The sequence below is a fragment of the Spea bombifrons genome, chromosome 1, assembly GCF_027358695.1.
Source record: "Spea bombifrons isolate aSpeBom1 chromosome 1, aSpeBom1.2.pri, whole genome shotgun sequence".
Taxonomy (NCBI): domain Eukaryota; kingdom Metazoa; phylum Chordata; class Amphibia; order Anura; family Pelobatidae; genus Spea; species Spea bombifrons.
The window spans coordinates 24058344-24076313 of NC_071087.1; positions in this window are offsets into that span (position 1 = coordinate 24058344).

The following is a 17970-nucleotide window of genomic DNA, read 5'->3' on the forward strand; positions in this document are numbered from 1 at the left end:
TTTATGTGATTTAATATCTTAACATGTATTCATGCTATTAATAGTGTAACAATAATTAATTGTATATTTTGTGTCTGAAGTTTGAAACTTTATGAATACATTTTCAAAACTAGCATTGCTTAATTTAGTTGTTTAAAATGTAACCCCCAATTTTTATCTTTATAGTTTGTGCTATAAAGCTGGGTCCTTTGTAATGTCATTTAATAAAATGTTTAAAAATCCATGTCTTACTATATTTCTAAAAACAACCATCCATAACCGATAAAAGGTGTTAAGATCTCTACTGCTCTGGCCTGGCCAAGCCCTTACAATAACTAGGCTCCTGAATTTTATTACAATAAATACTGAATACACGCATGGCAGATGTGATCAATTGATTAAAGTTTTATTATATTTAAGGCTGTTTTACTTAGATGTACAAATACATTTTACTTATTTAAATATAAAGACTACTTGTCACGCTACCGGCAGGGAGATCCGCTGGGTCCCCCGGCCGGCAACAGCAACCGCCGCGAGGCAGGGGGAGACCCCCCGCTTCGGTCCGGCAGCCGCAGCTGCCGCGAAGAAGAGGGAGACCCCCCGCTTCTGAACGGTAGCAGCGGCCGCCGCGAGGTAGGGGAAGACCCCCTGCTCCCGCACGGCAACCTCGGTCCCCGCGCAGAAGGGGGAGACCCCCCACTTCTGCACAGCAGACGCGGCCGCCGCAGAGAAGGGGGAGACCCCCCGCTTCTGCAGGGCAGGCGCAGCCGCCGCGGAGAAGGGGGAGACCCCCCGCTTCTGCAGGGCAGGCGCAGCCGCCGCGGAGAAGGGGGAGACCCCCCGCTTCTGCACAGCGGAGACAGCCGCTGCAGATGGAAGGGGAACTTACCTCTTCCACGTCGCGTTCCCAGCAGCTTCACAGGTCCAGCTCTGGTGTCCGGACGCGTTCTGCTTCACGCCACCTAGTGGCGCCCGAGGAAACTGCATCTACTTATATAGGACGATTACGCAATCGCCAACCACAAGATGGCCGCGCAGGAAGTGACGTAACGGCACTTTGAAATTTTGGCGGGAGATCTCCAATTAGTGCCTAACTTCCTGTGCCTACTTAAGAGACTTCAGAACACTAAGACCTTGCCTTCTGATGGTCGTCTATGCCCTGTGCTAGCACCCAGATAGCGTTTCCTTGCTTGATTCCTGTATTTGACCTCGGCTTGTTTTGACTATTCTGATCTCTGGTATCCTGACCTCGGCTTGCTCCTCGTTTATCCTGCTCTCCGGTATCCTGACCTCGGCTTGCTCCTCGTTTTTCCTGCTCTCCGGTATCCTGACCTCGGCTCTCTGGACCATCCCTGCAGTCCTACCTGACTACGGAGTCTCCTTTGTACGCTGTGACGTGACACTACTACTGGAAAATCAGAAGTATTTGATGGAAGAAATAAACAAGTCCTTAGAATGTCAAAATGATGAATTGCAAAAGAAGGCCCAGTGTGTAATTTATTGCTTCCTTTTGAACTTAAAGGTAACTCAATTCCCTTAAGAGCAATGTCTGGATACTAACACAATATATGAACTAAACTTTTCTGAATCATATAATTACATGAAAACCACTAATTTATGTGCAAAGATATGAACTCTTTGATAAATGAAAATACATTTTAAAAAATGTAGCTCTTTTAGAAGATGTACTTTTTCATTGAATGGGATGTCTAGTATCCCTAAAAGTAAGCAGGCCCTATTTTACTGACTAAGCGGAATACCCACCAATTTTATTGTCACTCAAAATCTTACATGACTGACAACATTGGCAGCCTCCAGATAAAAGAAGTTTATTGAAAAAAAATCACATTGTGTCAATGCTAATCTACATTACTGTATACAGCACTGTACTTTATAATTAAGGTGTAAAATATTTGTCTTTATGTTATATGTGAGCTTTTTGTCTCACTGACTTAACTATGCCTTATGAACTGCTAACTAGACTTGGGCGCCGGCGGAAAATTTCTGTTCTTTCATGTTGGTTTTTGGGGGGGAAATTTTCTTCGTATTCAATGAAATTCGTCCAACATTTTTGTTTTTGGAAATCTCCTTAGTTTGTCCGGTTGCCATGGAAATAAATGTGTAGAAGAAGTTGCTTATGGAATTTGAGACCAATGGGTGAAAGAAAGAGGGTCAAAATTAACTTATAGTTATAGAGTTAAGGTTAAAGATTGTAGTGGACTGGTTAAATGATCTTAATTTTTAATAGATGTTATTCATTAAATAAAATCAATTATTTAAAAATAAAAACTTTAGAGAGTCTTAGACACTGTGAGAGGCTGAGGCACAGCCATTGGACAAGCCTTCAGCATGATGTGACAGGAGTGAGCTGATTGGGCAAACAAAGATCAGCTCTTGCAATGTCCTTCCTCTTAGTGTAGGCAAAATGGCGAGATTCTCCTGCAACTAGTGTAATTAAATTGGTGGCCGCAGTGACGGAACAAGGATTTCCGTATTGCGCACATTCATTTTTTTTGCCCAATGTTGCGTGCATTCGTTCGTTTTTTGGACGAATAGATGAAACAGTAAAATTTGGCACGAGAAGCAAGTATACTGCTAAGTTCTAACCATACTGAATTTGTTGACCCTACATAATGCATAAATGTTTTCCAGAACTTTGGCCAAATACCAATAATTTATTTCTAAAATGATTTTTTTAATGTATGATGTCTGTTCTATATAGGTTCCAATGCATTGCTTTATTACATGGATATCAGTGCAGATATTTTTCATTTATTAACCCCTTAATGACAAACCCCGTACATGTACGGGCTCAAAATGCATTGTTTTCAATGGGTTTAGGGACCGCCCATTGTCCTTAAGGGGTTAAAAGTAGAAAATAAAACTTCTGTAAGCATACTGCACGTGGTAGCATACATATGATTGGCATACCTGGTAACTTCAAGGCCTCAGGTTCACAGAACCCTCCATCTTCAAGTAGTCCGATGGTTTGGGTAGGCAGGGCTAATGCCATCAGTAGGCAGGGTGCATCAGTGGGAGAGAATATATTTGTTACATAATGCTGAGCAGCCAATATAAAACGCTGCTCTGCAGTACAGGGAATGTATAACTGACTAATTGGTTCCCTTCCATAAGCCTATACATCCCACAAATATGTCCTAGAAAACATGGCTGATGTGGTCACTCTAATTCACAATCAATGCCCTCATTTAATTAGAATCAGTACCAGCACCACTTATCTTCTTATATGTATGTACAAAACATAAATACAACCTAAACATGTATAAATATAACTGAATTATCTTTCTTATAGAAAAATACAATGGAATGTAGCTTTAGTTTGTGCTTAAAATGTCTCTCACTGTGGTCAAAAGTCATTGTGTATGTATAGCACATAATTTGAAGGTACAGGTAATTGTAAGATTACCCATATTCACTAAAATGTTTTACATATAACTTTAAGAGTCAGTGTAGTGTTGCAGCTCTAAGCCTAGAAACAAACCAAGTTAAAGATCAGATGTCTGTCATTTAATATTGTAACAAATTGGTTTATTTGCTTTACATCCTTGGGATTTACATCAAATTACATTCTCACTGTTTTTCTCCACTTTCAACCAGACACTAATAGAAAATAGCATGACTGCTGAAGGTCATTTATAGACGTTTTAATTAATTTCATTTAGCGACATTCTTTGGTGCTACGGGACAGAAACTGTATCTGGCACTCATTTTATTCCCATAAACCACCAGGAAGACACAAAATCCAATAGTCATCAAAATATGACTCTCTCTTAATCACATTACACGCAAGGACATTGTATAAAGAATGTGCTGTTTGATAAATAAAATTACATTTGGTATATTATCCCTTTCCTTTGAGAAGCCATTAATCATTCCGCCTTTTGCGTTATTTCAGAATTTGAACTGGTATGTGCTCTGTGCGCATCAGGAAGTTAATATTAGTTTTATAAAGAATAACACGGACATGTAATTTTCTGTCTGGAGAAGTGTGGTGTGGTCTGACATGTACCAGTCCCATCCAGGACCTTGGAGGTTGAAATCAATGTGAAGTTGCTACCAACCTTATTTCTGTTGCCAACCTGGTTGAGGATTGGAGCTGTGGTTAAAGATCTATATTAGGAAACTGCCTAAAGGACCTGGAGTTTCATACCTTTTAATATGAATTTCGGTTCTATTTTTTTTTGCTACACTTCAAAAAGTTAATTCTTTTTCATTTGTAACTGAGCAATTGTTTAGCATGTTTGATTACAGGATTTAATTTGATTTATGATGATTAAAGTAAGCACAAAATAATGAGCAGCCTACCAGAATACATAGACATGAAATACATGAAGCTTTCTTTACTTCACTGCTAATGAGTTCTCCATTAAGTAATGAATAAAGATATGTACATGTTTGGAATGCAAACAATGGAAAACATACTTATTAAAGCCAGTGCAATATTAATCTTCATCTTCCGCTACCAGCTGCCCCCTCTGTGCCACCATCCTGCTGCGTGCTACCATATGACACCTTATGCTGGTGCTCTGCCTTTTAAAGACACATGGCAATCGGTGGACTCAACTTGGCACAGTCCTCAGTGGTAATTGGACATTTGGGGAGACAGGAGATCTCCCTTTTAACATCCTATTGAGCAGCAGAGCTACAATGAGCCTGATCTCTACTAGGAACAAGTAGCACTACATGTTTCTGATCTTTGGCCAAGGAAATGTGCCTTAAATATTTTTTTTTTCATTAAAGCATTAAAAAAGTAATATAACTAAACTGACACTTTAAACATGTTTTGCACGTTTGTGAAGCACATTTATAATTACTTTATAATTAATGTCTCTTATTTGTATAATTAGTCACATTTGGCCATTGCCATCACATACCATATACTATTTTGGGAACCATATCAGGAGGTATAAATCTTGCCACTACACCCATTATTATTGTGAACAGGGTGGAAATATTGGCAGAAAAGACATGTCACACATAACTAAAACATGAGTAATGATTTTTCTAAAGACTTTATAGTCCAGCTGCAGGGAGGAAAAATTAATGACAACATATTTCTTAGGACTTTGCAGATTTGTTATTAAAAAGATGTTATTTTAATGTGACGTTTAATAATTCTTAATATATTCTAATAATCTTTTTTCAGTGACATGCATAATAAAACTATTTACTTCATAAAACCATCTAATATGTCATATAAACCAAAGAACAAGGGAAAAGTACCGGCCATTTTGCAAAATGACCAATGAGCCAGTGTTCAATGGCATGGGTCACTAATCTTTACTGCTGCTGGAGTGGTATTATTTAATAAAACCGACACGTCCATCAAAACCGACAGCTCATTCAATTTGTTCAAGAAAACATCACAAATCACCAGATCATCCTTCAGCTCTATGGACAAGTGGTGCGTCGCCTGCACCCCCACTGTGGCCATAGACAGGCGCCTGCAAAATATGTGCCCCATATGGATAATTTGGCATGCAAAATTTTATTAACCTAGTAGAGCCTGCATCTCCCGCAAAGTCAGCTTCTTTGCCCTGACTGCTGCTCACCAGATGCCTACATGCAGCATGCCTCTTCCACGGACCACCATCCCTCCAGTCGGCAGCTCATTTATTCCTGACCAGACCTGGAAGTCAGGGCTCAGTCTTACTGAAGGTTTTGTCCCCAACTAGGGTACAGAACAGCCCGAGGGAGTTGCCTCTGAACTTGTCATCTGTTCCAGCTCCTCCTGGAACCACAAAGTCCTGTTCGAATTCCCTGCGGAAGCCCAGATCTGTTCCAGCACGCCTTCTGGGCTTAGATCAGGGGTGTCCAAGTTTTTCTGCAGTGGGCCACTTCATCAGAATTGTATACGTGCGCGGGCCGCACTCATTTTTCACTGTGAGAAAATATGGGCTTTAATAAAATATGCAGATTAAAATAAAGTAAATGACACAAAACCTTGTTTCATTGTGACTACAAATTCAGGATAATTAAAAATGAAATAGTTCTATTTATTCTAGGGATGCACCAAAATAAAACTTCTGGACCAAAACATCCACCTTTAAAAATAATAATAAAAACTCAAATTTTTAATAAAAGTAGGTAACCACAAATGGACAAAAAAAATTAGCAAATGACTTGGCATGATAGGAGTGTGATTGTTAACAGCAATCACACTCCTATCATACCCAGGCAACGAGTAAATGCTGGTACCTAGGCATGATGGGACTGTGCTTGCTGTGATTGCTGTTAGCAATCACACTCCTATCATGCCAAGTCAGCCAGTACATGCTGGTACAGGGTGGCTGTAAGTGATGTGCAGACCCCATACTGCTGGCAGCATCAATACACAAGGGGGCAGCTAGCTAGGTTTCAGCATGTACTGGCTGACTTGGCATGATAGGAGTGTGATTGCTAACAGCAATTGCAGTCACATCATGCCTAGGTTCCAGCACTTACACATCCAACCAGTAAATGTTGAAACCTAGGCATGATGGGACTGTGATTGATGTTAGCAATCACACTCCTATCATGCCAAATCAGCCAGTACATGCTGGCACAGGGTGGCTGTAAGTGATGTGCAGACTCCATACTGCTGGCAGCATCAATACATAAGGGGGGCAGCTAGCTAGGTTTCAGCATGTACTGGCTGACTTGGCATGATAGGAGTGTGATTGATAACAGCAATCACAGTCCCATCATGCCTAGGTTTCAGCACTTACACATCCATGCTATCACACACACACTCATTCATTCACAGATTCATTCCCTAAATCACGCATACTCATTCAAACACCCTCCCCACCCCCTTACCTGCACTGCAGCTCCTCGATGCCGCTCACAGACTTCAGCAGGGGGCGCAGCCTCCCTCTGCGTTCTCTGGTACTGCACAGAGGAAGCAGGACTGGAGCAGAGTCATGTGATGTCACGTGAACTCTGCTGGGTTCTGCTTCCTCTTTGCAGTACAAAAGAACCTCCCACTGGTAAGTAGCAGGGCTCTTGTTGTAGCAGGGCTCGAGGTATGGCCCGCGTAAGATCGGTTGCCCTGGCCGGGCCGCATGTTGGACGCACCTGGCTTAGATTATTCATTAGTTAGCAAAATATTCAGATTTAATGTTCGATCAAATATTAGTCAAAAGCCCCCTTAAGTAGAACCAGCCCATCCCCTACATCTATGCCGCCAAACTGCAGAGTGGTCGGTACACTGCCTGGCTCCTTGACCTTAAGATGAACCCCTGCCCTGTTAGTTACATTCCTCCAGCCGTGGTCATGCTGCCCCTTTGCCCATGCTGTCTACAGTGCTGCCTTAAATATGCCTTTTTGGGATATTATGTGGTCTAAATTGGAATATTGACATTTTGGTTTTAGAACTTGGAATATTTACAGACTGATTAAAAGGTACAAAAACTCATAAAAGTCAGAAAACTATAGGTATATGTTTCTAAACACTAGGCAATCCATGGTATGAATCAATTGTCGTATTAGCGTAATTTTTCTCTTACTGGATGTGTGCATGTAAACACCTCACAATTTGGGTCATCATACTCTGAGTTCAGCAATGTCACCCATGGGACATCTTAATTGTAACATGCACATTTCTGTTTTCAATCTTGGAATTTTCACCACAGGCTTATGTACATTTTTTAGAGGGTATACCTTTAAGCAAATTTGTATAGCATTCCCACAGTGCAGGAAATAAAATATCAGGAACTTATAGAAATACTAATTTGTTTGAAATAAATTGGAAGATTCTTGATGAAATTTAGTTTCCTTAATTTAATCCATAATTAGCTCTCACCTTTCAGTTTACATAGTAAAAGGATAAAAACAAAGAACGTATTCAAACATTTCTTCTCAGATGACTTTCATGTAGAAATGTCTTTTAACACAAGTAATTGTAAAGTGCTGAATATGACACTGGGAATGTATTTCAAGGAGAACAAAATGAGTGAAGTATTTCTGGAAGATGGTCTGTGAGAAAATGTAGTTACATTTAATAGTTATTGGCTTGTTATGGAGACTGGATAATTTTGCCAAACAATACACAAGCAAAGAAATAGTGACATCCTGTGTCATTTTCTTAGTATTGCAAGAAATGAAATGCTTTGTTTTGGTAAATATAAAAAACACACACATATATATACATATATATATATATATAATTAAAAATTTACTGATTTACTGAATTTAAATACATACTGACACAGTGGGGACATATACACACACACAATACACAATACGATCTCTCTACATAGATACAGTACATATATACACATTAAAAATACACATGCATGTACATGTATACAGATTCAGTATACACAAACTACATATGCTATACATAGTACCTGTCTGATGATACTGGGGAAGCCTGTCTTCTTCACAAGGCATTGTTATCAGTTTCTCTCTTCTTGCTGCTCTTGTTTGTTTGGTCAGGAAGTGGGGACAACTAAAGTGTCACTGTTAGAGGTACTTATGGCACTTGACAAATTCCATTATGTAAGGACAGTCCCGCACAAATTGGCAACCCTTATCCTGGTGCTCCCAAGGATATTTAATAAATTAGTTATTATAGCAGAATTGCTATAGTGGATATCCTGGCTAGCCGTGGAATGCACAGTGGTCAGATGTTCCAATTTTGCTACACGATTTCACTCGACCTGCCCCATATCTCTGGAATCTACTCCCAAGGAACCTTCACCGTTCACCCTCCCTCCCGACATTCAAGAAACATCTAAAAACCCACTTCTTCAGAGAAGCCGCATCATCTTAGCTGCTAGAACTTCCTTGTCATCGATACAACCACCACACTACCTCTCACCCTTTCTCTGTGCCTTATGTTTGTCACTGATTTCCCTCTAGATTGTAAGCTTGCGAGCCGGGCTCTCTCCCCCGAATGTATCGGTTTGTCTTAGTCTGTCAATTCTCGTCTTGTCAGACCCCTTGAGTATATGTATTGTATCAAGTGCTGCATAAACTGTTGGCGCTATATAAATAAAAGATAATAATAATAATAATAAACAGAGAATTGGTATGGTAAGGGATAAGGGTAAGGAGTTGGTTTGAAAGTTGTAGTTCCAAATTTTGTCAAATCTGGCTGATCTGGTCCTGTATAATGCAGTTCATTCAGTGAGATTATTTTCAAGAAATCTCACTAATTCAAATTTGCTTTATACAGTACCGACCAAGCTATCCTTGGAACAGAAGCTCAATGGATTGGCACTTTATATTGTGGTATTCCGATGCTGTGTGGTATGCAGATAAATGAGGGGAAGATAGAGGTCTGTGTGAATGAATAGAACGATCACCTTCCCCTACAAAGCCCATTAAATGTACTTGCCAGCCATGAAATGCATGTTAGTGCCTATGATCGCTGATAGGTTCCTTAAAATTTCCATGTGCTCCCCTTTGCAATGGATTTGGATTCTGCAGTATCCCCACATATGCATTTGGCCCTTTGCCCACACCCAGCCATTTGCCTTCCAGGAGATGTGTTGAGCCAAACACATCTCCATGCACAGGATATACTTACTGCCAGTCATTTTCAGCACTAGCTTGGTGAATGCTGCAGGCATGAAGCTTTAGTAACTAATATGGTATATTTACATTGTGCATAATATATATATATAGCTATATATATATAATGCACAATGTACTGTAGTTTGGGGTAGCCGTATTAGTCCAGTGTATACGAATGCAAAAAAACAGAATGTTGCAGAATCTTGTAATACCTTTTTTATTGGACTAACAGTATTTAAAATAATAGACAAGCTTTCGGGAGTCCTCCTTTTATCAAGTCAAAAGCATTTCTGACCAAGCAAGTGAAAAACACAGTACAGTACATGTTCTGATACAGGGTAAATTATATATATATATATATATATATATATATAAAACATTTTCAAAAGATGGTCAGCACTCCAGGTCTTTAAATTGACAATTTCATTTTATTCAAAGTCAAGTCGACGTTTCAGTCATTGCTGACTTTCATCAGGACATGTATATGAATATTTGGAGTATAAAAGTAAAAACACAAATGTACTGATTTACCTACATGGAATAACTCAGGGATACATGGTTGGCAAACATATATAATTTTGTTTTCAATTATTTTATGCATTTCCACAACCCAGTCTGCTGTCTCACATTACACACCAGATTGCGGGCGCTTGCATGTACACCCCATCCTCTCAGTTTCAATAATTCAGTTTTCAATGTTTCAATGGAGTCACTGTAGGTGACCCCTTTTTTTTTCTTTTAACTTCACCTTCTAATTACAAATCCGGGCTACATTCTATAGATATTTTTGGTTTTGGGTTCATCCATCGGCACAATGACTCATCTTTATAAGTTGTAACAAACTTTAACTTATGGCAGTAATGGTATTATAGTATCCCCATACCAGGGCAATATAGGAATCAGTCCAAATATGACATTTATGAGAGTACTTGAGATCACACCTTTCTTCTTAATTTCTGGATCAGTGTTTGCTAATGCCCACTCTATGCCCAGGTACAGCCTACTCCTACCAGCTATCTGCCCACTACTTGGTTCTTTAACCCCTTAACGCTCAATGACGGCCCAGGCACGTTAGACACAAAAGGTCAGGTAACGACCAATGACCTGCCTGGCACGTCATTAAACAAGCTAAGAAAGGGATCTATGGTCACTTTATTCACTTACACGGTGTTGCTGTAATGCCTTGACGTCGAGGCATTCAGCAACACCGAGATCTGCATCAGGGGCCATGTCTGGCCACTCCCCGGGGCGTCAATGTCCGCCATACACTGTATGGCGGTGGATGCCCGTTTTAAAAGAGTTTAGGTGGCGATCAATGATCGCCGCCTAAACTTCAAAGGTGTCGCTGAAATGCCTCAATAAAGAGGCAATCAGCAACATCGAACACTAACCCCAGGACGTGCTGTGACCGCTATGGTTTTGAAATAGCAAAACGCTACTTGTACTTATTGCCCAATAACTTGCAGAAAAAAAGCAAAAACAAACCCATAAAATACCCATTGGGTATTTCTAAACTCTATATAAATCTATTTAGCAGGTTTTTTCATTAGCTGTTTTTAAAAAAGTTTTTTTTTTTCAATTTGTCAACATGTTTTATTATTTTGTTTATAGGAAATTAGATAATATGATAAGAAATCTGAAGATCTGAAGAAAGACCTTTTTGTCCTGAAGCAATATATAACTTGTGTGAGTACACTAAATGGGTGAAGAGAAAATTACATCTAGATACGAGCACAGCAAAAGTGTTAAAACAGCCTAGGTCCCAAAGGGTTCCTACACAGCTAGCCCCATCCCCTTATTATAGCCATATACAAGGAGAGGGGCATCTCCAGATTACCAGGGAGTCTAAGAGATATTAGGTCAATAATCTAGAAATACTCTACAAGTCACTACATCATTTGTATGGCCACTTATTTATTTAATTTTTTATTTTGATGTCTGTGGCCTTGGCTTACCCAAGCTATAGCACTATAGCTAAGTGTCTTAGGATATGATATTAATCAGTTACTACTGTACTTCTTTTTCTTGGAATACTAAAGCATTAAAACGTAGTATAATGGGAATTCAGTTGTTCAATAGGAATAATACATTGCCAATTTTTTTTCTTAGAAACCTTTTGAAAGACTGGATTACAATTCCAGTGAAATACATTTTCTTCTCAATAATGTAACAAGAAAATGGGAGAAAATGCATTAACATGGGCTCTGTGTTTTTCTTGTATTCCCCCTTGATAGTTTTTAGGGCAAGCATAGGATTTCAAATGAATGTAATGTGTTTAAGTCTAATGCATCTCTTGGCGTAGACTTTGGCAATACTAAAGACTGATGTACCTTAATATCCTAGTGTACTGTTTTTTTGTTGTTGTTGTTAAGTATATGCTGTGTTTTATTGACATAATCAATACAGATTATTAATTAAATATAGTTACCGATTATAGCCAAGTATATTATTTATTCCTAAACACTGCCTCTGTATAAATACATACAGTAGAAGGAAAGTAAAACTTTTTAATGGGGTTAAAGGGGAATTTCTCAGATTTCTAACTAGTTTATTAACTAGTAGGGTACCTAGTGGTGTATTCTTTGTAAGTATGTGAAGAAGTGTGATGGAATTGAGGAGGATAATGAATGAATTAATGTGTGGATGAATTGCTTGAATGAGTGAGAATATAAATTAATTTGTGCATAAATTGTGTGAATGAGAGAGAATAAATTAATGTGTGGATGAATTGTGTGAATGAATTAGAGAATTATTGAATTAATGTGTGAATGAATGGTGAGAATGCATTAATGAATATGTGTAAATGATTTGTGTAAATGAGTGAGAGAATTAATAATTGTGTGAAGGAATTGTGTAAATGACAGATTGAAGGAGTGACTATATAAGTGTTTTGTGTGTATGATAGATGTATAAGTGATTTGGGGAAAGGCAAAGATGGCAGAAGCAGGGTGTTTGAGCTTTGGGGACAAGATGGCATGGGCAGGGTGTTTATGGGACAACGATGGCACAAGCAGGGTGTTTATGGGACAAAGATGGCACAGGCAGGGTGTGTAATTTGTGTGTGTAATCTGGGTGCTGGTCAATTTCTATGTGGACACCAGGGCTGGTTTTGGGGTGTGCAACCTGTGATCTATGCCTGTAATTTAGTTTTTTTTAATCTATACCAGGGGTGTCCAACCTGCGTCCCTCCAGCTGCTGCAGGTTTACATCTCTCATAATGCTCTTTCAGCTAAGTGGCTGATAGAGGAGTATGGGAGATGTAGTCCTGTAACAGCTGGAGGGCCGCAGGTTGAACAGCGCCAATCTATACCTTTAATGCCGAGTTTAAATGTGATTTCCAGTTGATCTATACCTACAAAGCCGGATTTGTGTGTTATTGATCTATATCTGAAATGCTGTTTCCATACATTATTTATGTATACCTGCAAATACAGGGTTTGTAGATCCTATTTAGTTGATCTATACCTGCATTGCTCTTTCCATGTGTTGTTTATTTGATCTATACCTTCAGTGCTGTGTTTGCATGTGATCCCCAGTTTATCTATACCTGCAAAACTGGGTTTATGTGTTAATCTGTTGGATTATACCTGCAATGCTATACACGCAAGTGTTGTTACATGTGTTGTTTATTTGATCTATACCTGAACTATGGGGAGGAAACAAAAGAGAGTGTGGCTTAGTGAATGAAGGGACAAAAGGACTCTGGGGAAGGGTACTGGAGAGAGGACCTTTCAAAGTCACAGTAGAGTCAGGAGGGAAGACTGCCATGACTCTCACAGTCTTCCCCTAATCTGCAGTCAGTGTGGTGTGGGAGAGGAGGGAGTAATTGCATGCTAGGGTGCGTGGAGGGGGTGCAAAGGAAATAATTGTCTAGGTGTTACTCACCTGTCCTTGGCTCCCACGTTGCCGCAGCAGCCGCCACGCAGGAGAGGGAGACCACCCTCCAACGCACGGCCACCTCCGCAGCAGCCACCACGCAGGAGAGGGAGACCCCCCTCCAATGCACGGCCCCCCTTGCAGCAGCCGCCACTCAGGAGAGGGAGACCCCCCTCCAACGCACTGCCGCTTCCGCCGGCGTCCGCTGAGTTGCCACGCAGGAGAGGCAGACCTCTTGGGACACGGCATCGGCGCTCGCGTACCCTCTAGTGGCATGTATGCAGGCATATATGAAGGGAGATTACGCCACACTCATGATGGCAGCGATTCCCGGACACCGGAAGTGACGTCATGACGGTTTGGCGGGAGATTCGAACTTCCCATGCAGTTCCCTATTTAAACCTCATCAGTTCAACCAGACCTTGCCTTCTGATGGTTGTCTATGCCCTGTGCTAGTACCCATATAGCGTTTTGATTCTGTTTCCTCGGGTATGATCCCGGCTTGTCTGACTTTGTTGATTCCCTGATACCTGACCTCGGCTATGTTTACGTTTATCCTGTTTTCCTGAATCCTGACCTCGGCTCGTTATATGACTATCCTGCTCTCCAGACACCTGACCTCGGCTTGTTTGACCTGTTCTGTCCTGGAGTCCTACCTGACCACGGTGTCTCCAAACTACTTGTACGTGACACTAGGGTCCAATTTTTTCAATATTTAAAGGGAAATGTTTTTGTTACAAAGATTGCACTGTTAGCTGTCTTTTTTCCTATATTTAATGTATTTAAGGTACATTATTGTTACCAGTGTTTCCAGTTATATATTATTCTGCTTGTTTGCACTTGCAAATACATAATCTCTAATTAACACTAGATTTGTTCCCTTTCTTTTTTGTTGAGGGGGCGCCAGAGATCTAGTCCGCACAGGGCAACCGAACACCTAAGGCCGGCCCTGATCGTGAGTAGGTACGTACTTGCGTTAAACATTAAGGTCAGTTAAAATTTAATAATTTATGGGAGGTTCAGCTAAAGCAATAAGTATATATTATGGTGGAAGATGCGCTTTAAAGTAAGTAAATGCAAAAAATAGCAACACCTGCATCAGTCAGTACAAACATATATGTTTATATTGTATAAATAGGAAAATATGCTTCAACATGTTTTCCAACCTGCATTAGCTGTTTATTGCAAACCTCAATGATACAGAATATATTAATATAAATAAGAAAACCACAGCTGTGGATTATGGATCTATAACATGAAGTAGATGGTGTAGCTTTGATACAACCACTAGATGGCCTCATTGTCCTTTTAGGATTGTGTTTCACCAATAAGCTATGAGCCATGTGCTGTGGAATATGTATGACTAGTGTTTGGTAATAAAGCACATACAACATGTAAATTAACAGCGTGTTTTAATTTTCCATTAAGATTGATATATTAAATCCTGGCTTTTCTTGTTCAAAACACTGATCTATATATATATTATTGTTAATTTGATTTTTTTTTTTGCTGTTCTATAGTTTGCCTAGAGCATACTATTGACAAAATGAAATTGTCTTAATAAGAGTTATACAGTATATGTCGTAAATACCTTAGCGGAGGAACATTCATGTTCAGGTTGTATTACCCAAAGGCTTATTCTTCAGACTCAGTATTTAAAGGTTGGGTCATATTTGACTATATTTGTTCCAGAACTGCAAGTATATCAATATAAATAACAGAGGGGTAAAAACACATCAGTATTTGCGCAATGTAGAATAACATTTATGAGGACAGCATGATAATATTATATACAGTGATATGTTTTATACAATATTTTAGTGTAATAAAGAATCCAAAGTGTTTGTCACAAAATAAGACACAGGATAAGAGGGAAAATAATAAACAAACAATGCCAATGTTAAACTAAGTCAGGTCGAAAGAAAAGCTTCAACAAGGGAACTACATAAACATTTGGTGCCCTACAGACTATCTACAACAACTGAATCTTGTACAAAATGGTCACATACCTTCTAAACAGAAAATGGAGCCCCCTGTGATGCAGCTAGCAGGCAGACCCCTGACAAAGGATACTTCTTGCAGAGAGCAAAAAGAACCAAAGTCATCTAATGATGAGTAATCCAAGGTTCATGGTTCAGCAAGAAACATGATTGTGACTCAAATACATTTATTCACAGCAGGACTAAAACAATGACAGTTCCTAAAACATAAGAGTGTGTGAATAAAAAACGGACATCTGAAGGCATACAAGCTGCAAAAGAATACATAATGAATTCTGCATCTTGATGCTGAACCACATCCCCTGTATTATAAATATTTTCGGAACTCGTTAGAAATCTGTACTGTCTCTCTGCAAAATTGCCTTAACAGTAGGTGCATGTTTACGTCAACTATCTGAGATGCGTTAAATTTCTTTGGAAGTCAGGGCTGGTCTTAGAATCAGGCGCCCGAGGCAACTGCCAAGGGTGCCTTAATCAGGGGGTGTCTGCCTCTGGAGAAGCTGGGGGCCAGTTGGGAAGATCATGAATCTTCCTTTAACTAGCCCAAAATAATGGGAGCGTGAGGTCTGTTCAAACAGAGCTCTGCTTCAGCACTCTCCCTCGTTCTGTGTGCCGGCGATTGATGCAGTCATATCCCGGCACTCAGCAGTAAAGCCTTGCACACCGTGAGGGATCTGAAGCAGAAGCCTGTAGGGACAGACAGCAGGGGAGGAGGGTCCTGCTCAAACAAGCTTACAATCTACAGATGCGTTGTGGTTTGCCCCACTCTACACTCACTTCCCTATTAACAATAGCATGTGTCCTGCACACACACACACATATATATATATAATACTGTGTACTGTGTAATAGTGTACTGTGTGATGACATAAAATTAAAATATATTACAGTACACTATTTGTTTTTAAATTGTTGTATGTTACTTGCTGGATATTCTATAATATAATACAAATCATATTAAGATAATTGTGAGTGCGGTAGGCAGGGGAGGGCTGGCAGCCTATGGCCTGGGAGGCAAGTCTAGTCAAGTGGCCCGTTGCGCCACCGAATCAGCCCACTATACATGCCCATCTTTTCCTGATTTTCTAACGCATATTGATGTAATGTGATGGGACTGGGAGTAAAAAAAATTATGTTTAATACATTTAAAAACAGCTAATCTTTGTAACAAAATAACATTTAAATATGGAAGAATTGGACTCTAGGCATTTCCTTGGGCCCTGCCTGTAATTATCCTTGGTCCCTTTGTCCCTCGTTCACTAAGCCACACCTCTGTTTTACTTACTCCCGGTAGTTCAGGTATAGATCAAATAAACAACACATGTAAACAGCACGTGCATGTATAGATCAACTGAATAAGAAATACAAACTCTGTATTTCCAGGTATACATAAACAATGTATGCAAACATAGCATAGTAGAATAACACACAAATCCAGCTTTGCAGGTAAAGATCAACTGGAAATCACATAACAACTAAGCATTAAAGGTATAGATAAAAACCCTTAAATTACAGGCATAGATCACAGGATGCACACCCCCAAAGCCAGCCCTGGTGTCCACACTGCCCACATAGAACTCGACCAGCACCAAGATAACATTAACAAATTACAGTCCAGAGTTAGCCAACTTTATCCCCAAATAGCCCAGGGTGAGCCAATTTTGTCCCCAAACAGCCTGCCCTGACACCAGTAGAAGCTCTGCAACACCGACACCCAAACACACACACCAGTACAAGCTCTGCAACACCGACACCCAGACACACACTACAGGACAGGCTCTACCACACCGACACCCAGACACACACACCAGGACAGGCTCTGCCACACTGACACCCAAATACACACACACCATGACAGGCCCTGCCACACAGACACCAGGACAGGCTCTGCCACATCAACATCCAAACACACACCAGGACAGGCTCTGCCACACCGACACCCAAACACACACACACACACACACACAGACACCAGGACAGGCTCTGCCACACCGATATCCAGACACACACACCAGTACAAGCTCTGCAACACAGACAGCCAAACACACAGACACCAGGACAGGCTCTGCCACATCAACATCCAAACACACACCAGGACAGGCTCTGCCACACCGACACCCAAACACACACACACACACACACACACACACACCAGGACAGGCTCTGCCACACAGACAGCCAAACACACAGACACCAGGACAGGCTCTGCCACACCGATATCCAAACACACACAGACCAGGACAGGCTCTGCGACACTGACACCCACATCCAAAATGCAACCTTTGGTTTTAATGTATTTCCCCCCACACCCTTCTGTATTGCCCCATGTGGATTTGTGCCCCCAGCCAGACCCCTTTGTACATTATGCCCCTTGTGTATTGCCCCATGTGGATTTGTGCCCACAGCCAGCCCCCTTTGTACATTATGCCCCAACACCCTTGTGTATTGATTTATGTGATGTCCCCAGCCAGCCCCCTCCCTTGTGTATTGATGCCCCCCTTTGTATTGTTAATGACTGACCTATGTAATTTGAACCCAGCCCCCCACCCCCCTTTGTGTATTGATTTATGTGGTGCCCCAACCACCCTTTTGT